Below are 14,499 nucleotides of genomic sequence, written 5' to 3'. Positions count from 1 at the left end.
TGTCTCTTGGGCTCGTAGTTATCGTGTGACCTTGGTGTTCTTCATTCTCCTTTGATCCAGGTGGGTTGAGACCAATTGATGCATCTTAGATGGCTGCTTGTTAACATTTAAGACCCCAGAAGTCACATTTCAAAGTGGGATGCAGAATGTTTTCATAACAGAATTGTTTTGCCAATTGACTTGGAAGTCCCCTTAAGCCATAGTCCCCAGGCCCCCGCCCTTGCTCAGCTGACCTTTGAAGCATTCAGTTTATCCCGGAAACTTCTTTTTTTTTGGTCCAGTCCAGTTGAGCTGACCTTCCATGTATCGAGTATTGTCCTTCCCTTCACCTCAAGTAGTTCTTGTCTACTAACTAGTCAGTAAATAAACCTCTCCCACCCTCCCTCCCTCCCTACCTTGTAACCACAAAAGTATATGTTCTTCTCAGTTTATACTATTTCTCAAGATCTTATAATAGTGGTCTTATACAATATTTGTCCTTTTGCCTCTGACTAATTTCACTCAGCATAATGCCTTCCAGGTTCCTCCATGTTATAAAATGTTTCACAGATTAGTCACTGTTCTTTATTGATGCGTAGTATTCCATTGTGCGAATATACCACAATTTATTTAACCATTCATCCGTTGATGGACACCTTGGTTGCTTCCAGCTTTTTACTATTGTAACAGAGCTGCAATAAACATGGGTGTGCATATATCTGTTCGTGTGAAGGCTCTTAGTTCTCTAGGGTATATTCCGAGAAGTGGGATTTCTGGGTTGTATGGTAGTTCTATTTCTAACTTTTTAAGAAAACGCCAGATAGATTTCCAAAGTGGTTGTACCATTTTACATTCCCACCAGCAGTGTATAAAAGTTTCAATCTCTCTGCAGCCTCTCCAACATTTATTATTTTGTGTTTTTTGGATTAATGCCAGCCTTGTTGGAGTGAAATGGAATCTCATTGTAGTTTTAATTTGCATTTCTCTAATGGCTAATGATCAAGAGCATTTTCTCATGTATCTGTTAGCTGCCTGAATATCTTCTTTAGTGAAGTGCGTGTTCTGGTTTCTCTTCGTCATTTTTGGCAATGTTTTGTATTCTGTTTATGCCTTGTGTTAGGGCTCCTAACGTTGTCCCTATTTTTTCTTTCATGATCTTTATCGTTTTAGTCTTTACGTTTAGGTCTCTGATCCACTTGGAGTTAGTTTTTGTGCATGGTGTGAGGTATGGGTCCTGTTTCATTTTTTTGCAGATGGATATCCAGTTTTGCCAGCACCATTTGTTAAAAGGACTATCTTTTCCCCAATTAACTGACACTGGGCCTTTGTCAAATATCAGCTGCTCATATGTGGGTGGGTTTATATCTGGGTTCTCAATTCTGTTCCGTTGGTCTTTGTGCCTGTTGTTGTACCAGTACCAGGCTGTTTGGACTACTGTGGCTGTATAATAGGCTCTAAAATCAGGTAGAGTGAGGCCTCCCACTTTCTTCTTCTTTTTCAGTAATGCTTTACTTATCTGGGGCTTCTTTCCCTTCCATATGAAGTTGGTGATTTTGTTTCTCCATCACATTAAAAAATGTCATTGGAATTTGGATCGGAAGTGCATTGTATGTATAGATGGCTTTTGGTAGAATAGACATTTTTATTATGTTAAATCTTCCTATCCATGAGCAAGGTGTGTTTTTCCACTTATGTAGGTCCTTTTTAGTTTCTTGCACTAGTACTTTGTAGTTTTCTTTGTATAGGTCTTTTACATCTTTGGTAAGATTTATTCCTAAGTATTTTATCTTCTTGGGGGCTACTGTGAATAGTAATGATTTGGTTATTTCCTCTTCGATGTTCTTTTTGTTGGTGTAGAGGAATCCAAGCCATTTTTGTATGTTTATCTTATAACCTGAGACTCTGCCAAACTCTTCTATTAGTTTCAGTAGTTTTCTGGAGGATTCCTTAGGGTTTTCTGTGTATAAGATCATGTCATCTGCAAATAGAGTTAGTTTTACTTCCTCCTTGCCAATCCGGATGCCCTTTGTTTCTTTGTCTAGCCTAATTGCTCTGGCTAGGACCTCTAGCACAATGTTGAATAAGAGTGGTGATAAAGGGCATCTTTGTCTGGTTCCCTTTCTCAAGGGAAATGCTTTCAGGTTCTCTCCATTTAGAGTGACGTTGGCTGTTGGCTTTGCATAGATGCCCTTTATTATGTTGAGGAATTTTCCTTCAATTCCTAATTTGCTGAGAGTTTTTATCATAAATGGGTGTCGGACTTTGTCAAATGCCTTTTTTGCATCAATTGATAAGATCATGTGCTTTTTGTCTTTTGTTTTATTTATATGGTGGATTACATTAATGGTTTTTCTAATATTAAACCAGCCTTGCATACCTGGTATAAATCCCACTTGGTCGTGGTGGATTATTTTTTTGATATGTTGTTGAATTCTATTGCCTAGAATTTTGTTGAGGATTTTTGCATCTATGTTCATGAGTATAGTTAACTTTTTGAGTAACTGTATCATTTTGCATTTCCACCAGCAATAGATGAGGGTTTTGATGGCTCCACATCCTCACTAACACTTGTGGTTTTCTATCTTTTTTTTTTTTTTTTTAAATTTTAGCCATCTTAGTGGGAGTGAAGGAGCCCTGCTGGCACAACAGTCAAAGGCTTGGCTGCTAACTGAAAGGTGGGTGCCTTGAACCTACCCGTTGGCTCTGCAGGAGAAGGACTTGGCGATCTGCTCCTGCAAAGACCACAGCCCAGAAAACCCCATGGGGAAGTTCCACTCTGTCACATGGGGTTGCCATGACTCAGAATCGACTCAACAGCACCCAGCACCACCAATAACAACAGTGGGAGCAAAGGAGTATCTCATTGTGGTTTTGTTTTGCATTTCCCCAGTGGCTACAGACATTGAACATATTTTCCTGTGCTTGCTGGCCATCTGTAAATCCTCTTTGACAAAATGTGTATTGAGGTCCTTTTCTTATTTTTGGATTGGGTTGCTTATCTTTTTCTCACTAAACTGTAGGAATTCTTTATGCATACTAGATATTAGGCCCTTTTCTGATAGATGGCTCTCAAATATTTTCTCCCATTTTCTAGGCTGTCTCTTCACTTTGTTAATAAAGTCCTTTGATGTACAGAAGTTTTTAATTTTGGTGAGATCTCATTTGTTTATTTTGTTTTCTGTTGTTTGTGCTTTTGATGTCAGAGTTAAGAATTCAAAGTTGGAGACTACATCCTGAAGCATTACCCCTCTGTTTTCTTCTAAGAGTTTTATGGTTTTAGGTTATAAATTTAGGTCTTTGATCTATTTTGAATTAGTTTTTGTAGATAGTGTAAGGTATAGGTTTAATTCCAATCTTTTGCATGTGGCAATCCAATTGTCCCAGCACCATTTATTAAAAAAACTATTCTTTCCCTTTTTGTTGAATTTACCACCCTTGTTGAAGATTAATTGACCACAGATGCACGAGCTTAACTCTGGACACTCAATTCTATTCCATTTTTCTACATGTTTATTATTATACCAATGCCAGATGGTTTTGATTACTGTAGCTTTGTAGTATGTTTTGAGATCAGGAAGAGAGAGTCTTCCTACTGTTTTTCTTTTCCAAGACTGCTTTTGGAAAAAAGCATATAAATTTGAGGGTTGGCTTTTCCATTTCTGAAAAGAAGGCTGTTGGAATTTTGATGGGGGTTGTGTTGAATTTATAGGTTGCTTTCAGTAGCATTGACATCTTGACAATATTAAGTCTTCAAATCATTAGCACAGAATGTCCAGGAACCATATAGTATTAAATACCATTTTCTTTCCCTCTCTCAGCTTGATTCTTTTCATAAATATTTAAACATGCTGAAGTTTCTTGCATCTTAAAAAAAAAATTCTCTTTCAACAACACAACCGCTTCCAGCCAGCAGTATGTCTCCTCCCATTCACCACCAAATTTTTACAACAGTTGTTTGTTCTCCCTGCCTCCTTTCCTCCCCTTTCAGTGGATCCCAACTTCCTCAGATATAAATCATGGCCATCACTAAATCCTCTTGATGAAATGTCTATTTAGATCCTTTGCTCATTTTTTGGTTGGGCTGTTTATCTTTGTCATTCGGCCCCTGATTCTGCAAAGGTCTTATGCGACTTCCATGTCACTTAATTCAATAGACATTCTTCAGCCCTTGGCCAAAAGGCACACTAGAGGAGAACCAGAGTGAGGAAAGGGAAGATCGTGAGTTTGGTCTTGGCTCTGTTGAGTTTGAGGTGCCTCAGACGCATCGCAGTGGAGATAATGGCGTGGACGTTTTTGGACTATGAGGGCTGGAGCAAGCTGAGAGATCCAGGCTGAAGATATAAACTTTCTAGTCTCCAGCAGCGTCCCTAGGGACACTAACGTATGTAATTAATGCCATGGGTGTGATGAGGTCCGTTAGGGGGAGTGTCTGAAGCCGTAGCTCTCAAACTTGAGGTTACATCAGAATCACTTGAAGGGCTTGTGAAAAACCAGATGGCTGATCGACGCCCCCAACTGAATAGCCTCAGTGGGATACAGAATTTGCATATCTAACAAGTTCTTAAATGATGGTGATTTAGCAGGTCTGGGTACAACACTTAGAGAACCACTGGTCTAGAGGGAGGAGACCGGACCCAGGGCTTGACTGGGGCGCTCCAACATTTACTAGCCAGGGATTGAGGCTGGGCCCTGGTAGAAGGCTGCGAAGCACCGAGAAGAATAAGAACTACACCAGCAGGCCCGAGGAGAAAGTCCGAGGCGACGTTGCAGAGGTCCCCGGACTACATCTCCCAGGGCACCCCGCGGGGCTCGCGCGCGCCCCCTGGCGGCGGCGCGCTGGGGAGGAGCCGGCACAACCGGGGACCTTTCCAAGCATCGAGGGCAGCGCGCGGAGCACGGCGGCTGCAGACTGCGGCGGCGCGGCAGGACCCGAGCAGGCGCCCGGCGGGCCGGTGAGTCGGTGCCGCGCTGGCCGTCCGCTACCCTTCGCCTCAGCCGCGTCGCCTTCCCGGGGTCGGGCTGACGAGCACGGGAGTCTGGGTGCGGGGCTCCGGACTGCCCCCGGGGAAGACCCTCCAGCTGTCGTCCCCGGCGCGGCCCCGGGTCCCCCTTGGCGCGGCGCGTCTTGTCTCCAGCCCTGGAGCGGCAGAACCGGGGCCGCAGGTGGCGGTGGCAGGTGGCCGCCCCCTCCCCTCCGGTCCCGGGTGGTGGGCACAGGAGCCCGTGACGGAGGGCCCGGGGGTCCCGACGACCGCGGCCCGGGGAGGTGCCGGCCGCTCTCACCGCGGCGGGACCTGTGCTGCCCGAGCCTCGGGGTCCCCCCGCCCTCCCTGGTGCTGTCCTGGGGGTGCAGTGTCGTGTGGGACCCGAGAAGCGCTCGGCCAGCTTCAGCGTCCGCGGAGAGCCCAGCCTCCGTCCTCCCCTGGGGCGACTGAGGAAGGGCGCGGGCTGCGGGGCTCCCGGGGGCGCTGGGTGCCAGGGCGCAGCTACCTGGGGAGCCCTGGCGCCCTGGGGGACCGTTTGAGGCTTGTAGGTGGCCGCGTGGTGGAAGCCTGTCCTAAGTGCGACAGTGACAACCTACTTTCCCAACTGTCTTTGAAATAAAATCAGTTTTATGTGCATATTTTCTGTAAAAAACAAGTTTGACCCTGAGTATCTGACTTTTTGAGGCGCTTCATTTGCCAGCACGTAAGTTTCTATAATAAGCAGTACACAGTTTGAAAAACAGGACTGAGAGTGCTCTTCCTTGCCCTCTATCGGAAGAATTACGTTGGACCTTCTGAAACGCTCACCCGTTGGTAACCGCAGGAGCTGGAGGCAGGAGATAACGTTGCTGAGCAGAGCCGCTGCCCAACCCTTCAGAGCAGCTTTTGGTCGCAGGAGATTTTGTTATCCAGTTTCAAACACGGCGTTACTAATGTTTTAAAATGAGGGAGGACGAGAGGAAGCCAAAGGGAGGTTGTCAGTACTAATACCTTACCCTGCAGAGAATTGCTTTGGTGATTAACTCTCAAAGCAAGAGAGTTTAATTTGGTAGCTAAAGCTAGATCGTTAGAAACTGAGTCTCCAGAATAAATTCTGTGTAATTTTAATAGTTTTCAGTTGATTTATTTGGCTATTCTAGATAAACTGTCTTAGCTGAGAAACAACAGATGTTTCTAATGTCTGTACTTATTTCTTGTCTTGAATACTCTAGTGTTGGCTCTGAGGTTAAATAGGAGATCTTTGTCTTGGGCTTGGTTTCAGGGGAATGCTTCTGGTGTTTCTACACGAAGTATATTCTTTATCATATTGAGTGAGTTTCCATTGATGCCTCATTTACTAAGAGTTAAAATAAATCAGGGATGGGCTTGGATTTTTTTTTAATGAGTTCGTGTAGCATTGATATGACAACGTAGTTTTCCTTTTTAAAATTGCTGACGTAGATGATTATGTTGCAAGATTATCTTTCTCTAAAATCCTGGAATAATTTAAAGTGCACTTTTAGGTTGTGATGCATTTTAATAGATGCGATTAACTAGAATTTTATTTAAGATTTTGGTGTGTATGTTTATCTTTGTCTAAGTTCACCGTTAGAGTTGTGGTGTCCTCACTGATTAAGCTGGGAAGCTTCCCATCATTTTCTGTGCTCTTAGGACAGAAGAATTACCTGTTCCTTGAAGCCTGGCAGAACTTGATTGCAAACTGTCTGGTTGTCCATCTGGTGGTGTTTTTTTAAGAAAGTGATATCAATATTTAACTGCTGTTTCAGTTTTTTCTATAATTATTGATTTTATCAGGTTTTCTGTTTCTGCAGTCAATTTACTATTTTATATTTTCCTGGAATATCATTAACATTATTGAAATTTAGTATATGTCACCACAATGCTATATATAGTATTCTCTTGTTAAAAAAAACTCTTCCATATCTGTGGAGTGTTCTTTCTTGTTAATACTTTTTTTTAATTCCTTTATTTTGTGGGTCAGACTTGCTTAGTATCTGGTTATTTTAATCGCCCTTTCAAAGAACCAGCTTTTGAATTTTTTAATTTTTAAAAATTTTTCCTGTTATTAATTTCTGTTTTTAATCTACTTAACTTGAATTTATTTTGTTCAAGTTCTAGTCTTTTGAATTGAAAGCTTAGATCATTTATTTAGTCAACCAGTCTTCCTCCTGACCAAGGCAATGACTTTTAATTTCTTCACTCTAGTCACCTCCCATTTGGCCTTAGCTCTATTTTTACTTTAACCCTTCAAATTAGACATTATTGCTGCTGTTGTTGTTGTTATTATTGATTTCTAAGTCAATATGTGTTAGATTTATCTATTTATTTACTGCTTTCCTTACTCTCTGTTCCTGTTTGCATGCAGATATTCTTTGAATTACTTTCCTTCTCCATGATGTACATTCTTTAGAATTTCCTTCAGTGATGTAAATTCTCCGGTTTTTGTAATATCTGAAAATGTCTTTATTTTGCCCTCATTCTTGAATTTGGTTTCACCAGGTTTCTCTCTCCCACTTATTGGGAAGGTTTTTATTTCCTAACATTTTTTTTAGATGTTTTGTAGCTAGAATGTTTTGGGATCTCTCATTTTGCCATATTGCTAAAAGATGAAGAGTAAGACGGAAATTAATTTGTAGTCTAATGAACTGTTTTTGTGACTCTGTACTGTAGCCTTAGTATACTAAGTACAAGTTCTATATTTATCTCAAATTTACTATAATTCATGTTCTCTGTATCCTTAACTTATTTTTTCTCTATTTAACCTGTTGGTTCTGATATGTTAGATACTTCTGCTATGATTCCTAGTAGGGTTTTTTGTTTCCATTAATTTTTGTATTTTATATACATATATATGAACATATTTTTGAAGATATATTTTTAGGTGCTTAAAAGTTCATGATTCTTGTATCTTCTTGGTGGATTATACCTTTTGGGAATTAAATAGTCATCTTATCCTACTTAATTATTTTTGCTTGTGATTCTGTTTTGTCTGATATTAAAATTGCTACACCAGCTTTATTTTTGTTAGCATGAATCTGGCATATTTCTCATTTTTCTGTGTTTTGCTTTAGTTGTTATTCTTGGGATTAACTAATTTATAGCTAGGTTTTGTTTTATTACTTAATCTTTGTTTTTTAATAGATGGCTTTAACCCATTCATATTTATTTCGATGGCTGATATTATTGGAGTTCTTCCTTCCGTCTTATTTTATGTTTTCTGTTCCTTATGCTTACTTTCTGCCAGCCTCCACCCCTTTCCTACCTTTTCTTGGGCTGATGAATTTTTCTTGTTCCCTTTTATCCCTCTTATAATATAGAAGTTACAGATCTTATTTCTACTCTGCTTTTGTGATAGGTCAGGAGAAAGATGTGGCAGTCTGCTCCTGTAAAGATTACAGTCTTGGAAACCCTATGGGATAGTCCTGCTCTGTCCTTTTGGGTCATAATGAGTCAGAATCAACTCAATGGCGATAAGTTTGTGATAGGTACCCTTAAAAGTTTTTGAAATTTTCATTGAAATGTAACATAAATGTATAAACCAAAACCAAACCCAGTGCCGTCGAGTGGATTCCAACTCCTAGCAACCCTGTAGGACAGAGTAGAACTGCCCCATAGAGTTTCCAAGGAGCACCTGGCAGATTGGAACTACTGACCCTTTGGTTAGCAGCCATAGCACTTAACCACTATGCCACCAGAGTAAATGTATAAAGGTGCACAGATCTCAAGGGTATAGCTTGAAGAATATTGGCAAACTGAACACACATGTATAACTAGCACTCAGAACAGGAAACAGCCTTTTCATTACTTCAGAATATGACCAGTGCCAGGATCACCACTATCCTGATTTCTAACAAAATAGATTACTTTGTCTGTTTTTGTATTTAATGTAAATACAATCATACAGTATTCCCATTAACATTACCTTTGTGGGATTCATCCATATTCTTGAGTATAGTTGTGGTTCATTCATTCTCGTTGCTGTATCTATTCCATTGTTCGTATACCTATTCTACCTTGATTGGCATTAGGGCTGTTTACAGCTTTGGGCCATTATGCACAATGCTGTTCTGAACATGCTAATGTGTGTCTGTTGGTGAATGAGCTCATGTGCATTTCCGTCAGATATATACCTAGGAGTAAAACTGCTTGATCATAGGGTGGCTTATGTTTAGCTTTAGTAGATACTGGCAAGCAGTTTTTGAAAGTGGATGCACTAATTTTTGTACCTTGGAAGCATGTGTCTTCCACATCTTGCCTATTTTTGGTAATTTCTGTCTTTTGCATTTGAGCCATTTTGGTGGGTATCACACTGTGGCTTAATTTGCATTTTCCTGATGATAAGTGAAACTGAGCTCTTTGGTACCTTTAAATTTTCAAACGTCTAAACATGTTTTTCTGTTGATGTTTAAAGATAATCTATATCTATGAATTCTCCATGAGTAAATCAAGAAGGAACCTTAGCATGATTCTAATTCTGTCCCATGTTAATATCATGTGAAATTTTTGTTTTTTTTATATTATGCATGAACAAGTGTTTAGATAAACTAAGTTTTACTGATTATTTGTTCAGCATTTTTTAACTTCATAAGAATTTATTAATTTCATAAATAAAAATGGAATCTGCATATTTTCTTACAATTTGAATAGTTTAAAACATTAAAATATCCAGGAAATATTGTTTTGAGTTTATTTCACCTGTTCCTATTTTGTTCCAGTTTTCCAATCCTTGTGACAGTATGTCAGTTGTATTTGTGTAACTTTTTTTTTTTCAATTTTTTTATTGTGTTTTAGATGAAGGTTTACACAGCAGCTTAGTTTCTCATTAAACTGTTAATAACATATTGTCTTGTGATATTGGCTGCCGACCCCACGACATGTCAACACTTATCCCCTTTTTGACCTTGGGTTCACCATTTCTAGCTTTCCTATCCCCTCCTGCCTTCTCATCCTTGTCCCTGGGCTGGCATGCCCATTTAGTCTCATTTTGCTTTGTGGGCCTATCTGATCTTTGGCTGAAGGGTGAGCCTCGGGAATGACTTCATTACTGAGTTAAAAGGGTGTCTGGGGGCCGAACTCTCAGGGTTTCTTCAGCCTCTGTCAGACCAGTAAGTATTTGTGAGTTAGAATTTTGTTCTGCATTTTTCTCCAGCTCTGTCTGGAATCCTCTCTTGTGATCCCTGTCAGAGCAGTTGGTTGTGGTAGCCAGGCACCATCTAGTTGTGCTGGACTCAGTCTGGTGGAGGCTGTGGTCCATTAGTCCTTTGGACGAATCCTTCCCTGTGTCTTTGGTTTTCTTCATTCTCCCCTGCTCCAGACAGGGTGAGACCAGTGGAATATCTAAGATGAGCACTCACAAACTTAAGACCCCAGACTCTACTCACCAAAGTAGTATGTACAATATTTTCTCTATAAAATATGTTATGCCAATTGAGCTAGATGTCCCCTGAGACTATGGTCTTCAGCCCTCAGCCCAGTACTTTGGTTTCTCAGTGAGTTGGATATGTCTATGAAGTTTCCATGACCTTGCCTTGGTCAAGTTGTGCAGACTTCCCAGTTTTGTGTACTGTTTTACCCCTCACCAAAGTTACCACTTATCTGTTAGTGTTTTTCCCTTCCCACTGCTCCCCTCTCTCATAACTATTAAAAGTTGTTGCTTTCTGTGTAAACCTTTTCATGAGATTTTATAATAGTGGTCTCATACAATGTTTGTTCTTTTGTGATTGACTTATTTCACATAGCATAATGCCCTCCAAATTCATCCATGTTATGAGATGCTTTACAGATTCATCATTGTTCTTTATCGTTGCGTAGTACTCTGTTGTGTATATGTATCACAGTTTGTTTATCCATTCATCTGTTGATAGGCATCTAGGTTGTTCTCATCTTTTGCTATTGTGAAAAATGCTGGAAAAAACATGGGTGTGTATATGTCAATTCGTATGATGACTCTTATTTCTCTAGGATATATTCCTAGAAGTGGGATTGCTAGATCATATGGTATGTCTAGTTCTAGCTTTTTAAGAAAACGCCATATTGTTTTAAAAAATGGTCGTACCGTTTTCCATTCTCATCAACAGTACATAGGAGTGCCAGTCTCCCTGCAGCCTCTCCAACATTTGTTGTTTTCTGCTTTTTTTGATTTGTACCAGTAATTTTAGGGTAAGTTGGTATCTCATTGTAGTCTTGATTTGCATTTCTGTAATGACTGCTGATTGCGAGCATTTCCGCATGTGTCTATTAGCTGCCTGTCTTCTTTGATGAAGTGTCTGTTTGTATCATTAGCCCGTTTTTAATTGGATTATTTGTCTTTTTGTTGCAGAGGTGTTGGATTTTCCTGTAGATTTTGGAGATTAGACCTTTGTCGAATTCGTCATAGCCAAAATTTTTTTCCCAGTCTGTAGGTTCTCTTTTTACTCTTTTGGTGAAGTCTTTAGTAAGCATAAGTGTTTAAATTTTCTAAGGTCCCAGTTATCTCGCTTATCTTCTGGTGTTTGTATATTGTTAGTTATGGTTTGTATCCTGTCTATACCATGTATTAGGGCCTCTAATGTTGACCCTATTTTTTCTTCTATGATCTTTATAATTTTTTGTTTTATATTTAGATCTTTTATCCATTTTGAATTAGTTTTTGTGCATGGTGCGAGGTATGGGTCCTGTTTCTTTTCTTTTCTTTTTTTTTTTTTTTTTACAGTTGGACATCCAATTTTGCCACCACCATTTGTTAAAAAGACTGACTTTTCCCCATTTAGTGGACTTTGGGCCTTTGTCAAAGATCAGGTGACTGTAGGTAGATGGATTTACATCTAGGTTCTTTATTCTGTTCCATTGGTCAGTGGAACAGAACGGTACTGCCATTATACCAGTACTAGGCTATTTTGACTACCATCGGTGTATAGTAGGTTCTGAGGTCAGGTAGTGTAAGTCCTCCTATTTATTCTTCTTCAATAGTGCTTTACATACAAAGTTAATGATTAGTTTTTCTGTCTCATGAAAGAATGCTGTTGGTATTTGGATTGGGATTGCATTGTAGCTGCAGATTGCTTTGGATAGAATTGTCATTTTCACAATGATGAATCTACCTATCCATGAGCATGTGTTTTCTCCATGTATATAAGATCTTGTTTGGTTTCTGGCAATAGTGTTTTGTAGATTGCTTTGTATTGGTCTTTGACATCCCTCATTAGATTTATTCCTAAGTATTTTAATTTTTTAGGCGCTATATGGTATTGCTTTCCTGATTTTCTTTTCATTGTTCTCTTTATTGGTACATAGGAATCCAACTGACTTTCGTATGTTTGTCTTATATCCTGTGACTCTGCTGAATCTTTCTATTATTCCCGGTAGTTTTCTTGTGGAGTCTTTTGGGTTCTTTATGTAGAGGAGTCCTGGTGGTACAGTGGCTAAGAGGTCAGGCTTTTAAACAAAAGTTTAGCAGTTCGAATCCACCACCCGCTCCTTGGAAACCCTATGGGACAGTTTTACTCAGTCCTACAGGGCTGCTGTGAGTTGGAATTCACTTGACGGCAATGTTTTTTTTTTTTTTCCCGGGGGGGCGGTTATGTATAGTATCATATCATCCCTGTCTTAGTCATCTAGTGCTGCTATAACAGAAATACCAGAAGTAGATGGCTTTAATGAAGAGAAATTTAGTCTTTCACTGTCTAGTAGGCTACAAGTCCAAATTCAGGGCATCAGCCCCAGAGGAAGGCTTTCTCTCTCTGTCAGCTCTGGAGGAAGGTCCTTGTCATCAGTCTTCCCTTGGTCTGGGAGCATCTCAGCACAGAAACCTCAGGTGCAAAGGACGTGCCCTGCTCCCGGCACTGCTTTCTTGGTGATATGAGGTCCCCATGTCTCTGCTCACTTCTCTCTTTTGTATCTCAAAAGACATTGGCTTAAGACACCATCTAATCTTGTAGACCTCATGAGTATAACTGCTGCTAATCTATCTTATTACATCATGGTGATAGGATTTACAGCACATAGGGAAATAACATCAGATGATAAAATGGTAGACAAATCATACGCAAAGAAATCATGACCTAGCCAAGCTGACAGATATTTTGGGGGGACACAATTCAGTCCATGACAGTCCCCAAATAGGAAGAGTTTTACTTCTTTCTCACCAATTTGGATGTGCTTTATTTCTTTTTCTTGCCTTATTCCTCTAGATAGGACTTCCAGCACAGTGTTAAATAGGAGTGGTGATAAAGGGCATCCTTGTCTTTTATTGTGGAACTGTCACTTTCCCTTTTCTGTGCTGTTAGAGTTTTATTATTTTGGCACCCTGTCATTGGGCATGTAGATATTTATTATGGTTATGTGCTCGTGGTGGATTGTCCTTTTAATCATTATATAATGTCCTTCCTTGTCTTTTATGGTGGATTTTGTTTTAAAATCTATTTTATCTGAGATTAGTATTGCCAGTCCTGCTCTTTTTTGGTTGCTGTTTGCTTGATATATTTTTTTTCCTTCCTTTGGTTTTTAATATATTTATATCTTTGTTTCTAAGGTGTGATGCTTGTAGATGGCATATTTATGGGTCCTTTTTTTAAAAATCCTTTCTATCACTCTCTGTCTCTTTATGGGTGCATTTAAGCCATTTATGTTCAGTGTGATTATTGATAGATGTGAGTTTATTGCTGTCATTTTGTAGCACTTTTTTGTTGTGTTGTTTTCTTTGTCCTTCTTACTCTTCTATGCTGAATTTCTTTTGTTTGTGCATTTTTTGTTTCTTTCATTATTGTAGATTTTGTGTTTTCTGAGATTTTTATGTTTTCTTCTTTATTTTGATGGTAGGTTTGTTAACTTTCTTTATGGTTACCTAGAAATTTACCCCTGTCTTCCAAAGTTTAAACCAGTCTTTTATTACTTGATATCACCTTGACGACCTCTCCATTTGAAAGCTCTATACTTACACCATTTATTCCCTTTTTTATTGTTCTGATGCTGTTGTCATTTACAGATTGATCTCTCTGGTTCCCTGTTGTAAATCTTTTAATTTTGTTTCATCCTTGAGAGTTCATTACCTTGGTTGGTATCTATCTGGCCGATGCTGTCTTGTGTCCTAGATTCAGGTTGATGTTATTGGTTCTCTAACCAAAGAACTCCCTTTAATAATTTTTGTAAGTTTGGTTTTTTTTTTTTTTTTTTTTGCATATTCCTTTAATTTCTGTTTATCTGGAAATGTCCTAATTTCACCATCATATTTGAGCAAGAGTCTTGCAGGATATACTATTCTTGGCTGGCAGTTTTTTTTTCTTTCAAGGTTTTATGTATGTCGTCCCATTGCCTTCTTGCCTGCACGGTTTCTGCTGAGTAATCAGAGCTTAGTCTTATTGTTTTCCCTTTGTATGTGACTTTTTGTTTCTCTCGAGCAGCTCTCAGGATTATTTCTTTGTCTTTGGTTTTAGCTAGTGTGATTATGATACGTCTTGGTGATTTTCTTTTGGGGTCTATCCTATATGGGGTTTGTTGCGCATCTTGAATGGTCAGCATTTCATCTTTCATAATGCTAAACGTTTTCAGTAAGCAAATG

General features: G+C 39.5%; 1 protein-coding gene across 15 annotated transcripts in view; it reads left to right on the top strand.

Annotated features, from left to right (window-relative positions):
* The first annotated feature begins 4,821 nt into the window (after positions 1 to 4,821).
* SPECC1 (sperm antigen with calponin homology and coiled-coil domains 1) overlaps positions 4,822 to 14,499 on the top strand; it is a 476,325-nt gene continuing 466,647 nt past the window's right edge. For 13 of the 15 annotated variants that reach the window (XR_010318469.1, XR_010318470.1, XM_064271864.1 and 10 more), the window contains exon 1: positions 4,845 to 4,931. The gene's annotated coding sequence lies outside the window, so the exon portion shown is untranslated. Of the gene's footprint in view, positions 4,932 to 14,499 lie in introns of all 15 variants that reach the window. The other 2 variants (XM_064271874.1, XM_064271861.1) reach the window with 2 other exon arrangements.

The sequence above is a fragment of the Loxodonta africana genome, chromosome 18 (assembly GCF_030014295.1).
Source record: "Loxodonta africana isolate mLoxAfr1 chromosome 18, mLoxAfr1.hap2, whole genome shotgun sequence".
In the NCBI taxonomy this organism is placed as follows: Eukaryota; Metazoa; Chordata; class Mammalia; order Proboscidea; family Elephantidae; genus Loxodonta; species Loxodonta africana.
The sequence above is the reverse complement of the archived record's forward strand: the minus strand, read 5'-3'. Positions and strand labels throughout refer to the sequence as shown.